Source organism: Ursus maritimus, unplaced genomic scaffold (assembly GCF_017311325.1).
Source record: "Ursus maritimus isolate PB19 unplaced genomic scaffold, ASM1731132v1 scaffold_20, whole genome shotgun sequence".
In the NCBI taxonomy this organism is placed as follows: Eukaryota; Metazoa; Chordata; class Mammalia; order Carnivora; family Ursidae; genus Ursus; species Ursus maritimus.
In genome coordinates this window covers 1,002,649-1,006,089 of record NW_024424453.1, presented here as the reverse complement: position 1 = coordinate 1,006,089, position 3,441 = coordinate 1,002,649, and the positions used below count along the sequence as shown (strand labels likewise).

Here is a 3,441-nt window from a genome sequence, read left to right as displayed (position 1 = left end):
AAAGGATTAAATACTCAGGGCTAAAAAAAAAAAAAGACATTATGTTGACATAAACTGATTTCTTCAAATTTGTCTCTGGACCTCACCCTCACATTGTTATTTAATGTACCTCGTTCTATCCTGGTTCTTAATTCTTGGCTTCATTAACTTCATCTGATCTGTTTCTTCATTTTACCCCCAATATTATCCCATTTCATTTTCTTCCTTCTGGTTCTCCAACATGCAAACAAATTTAGTTCCAAGATTTGTTTTCCATGATGGCCTTCTAGTAAAATACTATCCTTTAGACTGACTTCAACTACAAAATTATGCCCCACTATTCGATTCTGATAAACTTTTCCCAAACTTGTTCTTGCTGAATTCTAAGCTTTCATGGTTATGATTACATATGATATATTTAAATTTCTATTTTGATATAATTAAAAAGTCTCATTAAACTATATAAACTAGTACAATATCAGAATTTTTTTAAATTAATTAATTAATTTATTTGAAAGAGAGAGAGAGCAGGAGGTGGGTCAGCAGGAGAGGGAAAGAGAAAATCTCAAGCATGCTCTCTACTGAACATGGAACCCAACACAGGGCTCCATCTCATGACCTTGAGATCATGACCTGAGCCCAAATCAAGAGTTGGATGCTTAATCACTGAGCCACCCAGGTGCTCTACAACAGAATTTTTGATGCTTTAGGCAGCAATTCATATAGGTATCTTTCGGCTAGAGTTATTGTTTGTAGTTAATGCGATGCCAAACTCTATTAGCATTGCTTATTAAGAAATTCTGGCCTCACTTCTATCCAGTCCTGGCAAGCTCACCTATTTAACTTCAATATTTTTAGGAATTTTGAGAGAGTTTGATTTGAGAAGCGGGGTCTAAATGACTTCTGTATGTGAATTCTTTTGGAAAGAATATGTCTTCTATGATCCACTTCTGCTTATTTTCACAGACTAATGTAACAAAAGAGTTATTTAGTTAATAGTCTTTTCTTAATTAAGATATTAAGAAATATATATTTTTTTCAAATTTCAAAATTTTTTTCAAAAATATACAAAGTTAAAAGAATTTTCCAGTGAACACCTATATACCCACTACTTTGCTTCTACCATTAAGTGCCCTATCAGTCCCTCTTATTTTTGGATGCATTTTAAGGTAAATAGCAGACATCAGCAAACTTCCTCTTAAATACTCACAGCATTGTTGTTAATTAGAACTCAATATTTCTTTTATTTCTTTGGAAATACAATGAAATATAAAACTCTTAAGTGTACATTGTCTAACTTTAGACAAAAGATTTCACCTGTGTAACCAAATCCCATCAAGGTATAAAGTATTATCGTTGTCCCAGAAAGTATCCTCATACCCTTTCCAAATCAATTCCAATTCCAGCCTCCAAGTGACAGCCACCGTGTTGATATTTTTGTCCATTATAAAATTCCACGTAAATGAAATTATACAATATATACTCTTTGTAAGGCTTTTTACCACATCACATTCTGTTGGTGTCATATCCAAGAATCATTTCCTTGATATTTTTTAATTTTGCTGTATAGCTTTCACTATAAAAATACATATGGAATTTATTTTCAGCCAGCAAAAACAAAACAAAACAAAAAACCCACTTTATTGCAATGTGAAACACTGTTAATTTTATAAGCCACAGAAATAGAAAATAAATTAGGAGAAATTTGACATTTTCTACAAATATTCATTACTTACTAAGTTATAAAAATTTACAATGTTCTTTCATATGAAAACTCTTCAAATGATTTTTCAAGATTTTCCCTGATGAGAAGTTTAAATGCATGAAGTCCATAGGTTTAAGCAAAAGCCTTCATAGATAATGAAATAAAAAGAGATAAGCAGAAAAATACAGATAAAAAGGCTAAGCAGAAAAATACAGATAGCTAGGTGATTTTATAAAGGAGTCAAAATACAATAGCAAACTTTAAGGTTTGAGATGTATGCAGACTTTTTATATGCAATCTATATACATTCACTGTTTGGGTCCATGTTTTAACTACTAAAAATTGGCATTTCACCCACTACTTGCAGAAGAGCAAATGCAGGAAAATGAGTACTTAACAAAAGGTCTGTCCATTTCCTACATTTGGAAACCGAAAGCATTTTCAATATATCAATATTGAAAAAGCACTGACTGAATTTAATGGCACTAAAATTACAAAGTCTGAATCTTCATTTATTCAAAGAGAAGATATTAAGCTGAAAACATCCACTTGAAAGCAGATATTAGTTACCGGCAGTAAACTTTTCCACCCATGTTATGCTTAAGAAACTGTCCACCTAACCTTCCGGTGGGGGCCCCGATGCAGCAATTTGCTTTTCTATTTATTTTTCTTTTTCTTTCTCTACTTCCACAGATCAACCATCCGAAATGTCCCAAGATACAGCCTCCTTCTGTCTTCTGTCTGCAGCCTCTGCAAGCTTTGCTCTTTTTTCTTCCATGTCTGGCCTGGGGGGTGCAGACTCCCCAGTTTAGGGAAAACACAGCCCCATGGGAAGAGAGGCTGGGGTCCCTTAGTGGGCCTGTCCCAGACCAGGCTATATATGGAAATTTTATTGAAACTCATTACATTCCATCACCAATACTTTGCTTATTAAGGAAAACAAAACTTTAAAATGGTTTGGTCACAAAATATACTAGAATTACATTAGTGTCAGAAACAATTTTGGGAGAAAAAAATAATCTGAATTTGAATTTCAAGTCAAGATTGGGTGACATTTTGGGTTTTTTGTTTTTTACTGTGCATAATCTTAATTATCAAGAATATATTATCAAATCAATTTGACTTTTTCTCTACAGAAAAAAAGCATTTGATGATAATGCTAGTATTAAAGTCCATGAGCATTTTGAGATTTCATTGAAATGTCATGAAATATATTTTCACTACTATACGTGTAGTTATACAAACGATTTTAAAGTATGATTGAATGTATTAATGTTATTTTAGAGAGTTCCAACACTAGTTAAACTAATGTTAGCATATTAAATATTTCTTTTTAATATATAAATTTATAATATTTATGAGCACTATAGGATTTCTAGAACAAAATTATGATACCAAAGGGTTACAGACAGACACCACAAGTTACACATAGTGTGGGTATAGAAAATCTTTATTGGGAAAATATTTACATGCCTGAAGTTTAAGTAGAAGAACATCATAATCTCAAAAGTTTAACCCTGAGCCCAAAGTTTAGTCTTAGGATAGATGGACTGTATCCACCATGGCCAACTTTTCAGTAGAGATGTCTCCCTACATTAATTACATATTTATTGGGTCAACTGATAGGAAACAGTTGTATAAACATGTAAAAAATAGAAGTTTTCTGGTTGAAAAGGAGGCCTGATAGAAAGAAGAAATGTCCAGCAGCAGTTCCTGGTATTAACCCATTCTTGTGTCGTGCCAGCTCAAACCTACTG

General features: G+C 32.7%; 1 pseudogene; it reads right to left on the bottom strand.

The window, feature by feature from the left end:
* Positions 1-2,284: 2,284 nt before the first annotated feature.
* LOC121104214 lies at positions 2,285-2,513 on the bottom strand (annotated as a pseudogene).
* Between the last annotated feature and the right edge of the window lie 928 nt (positions 2,514-3,441).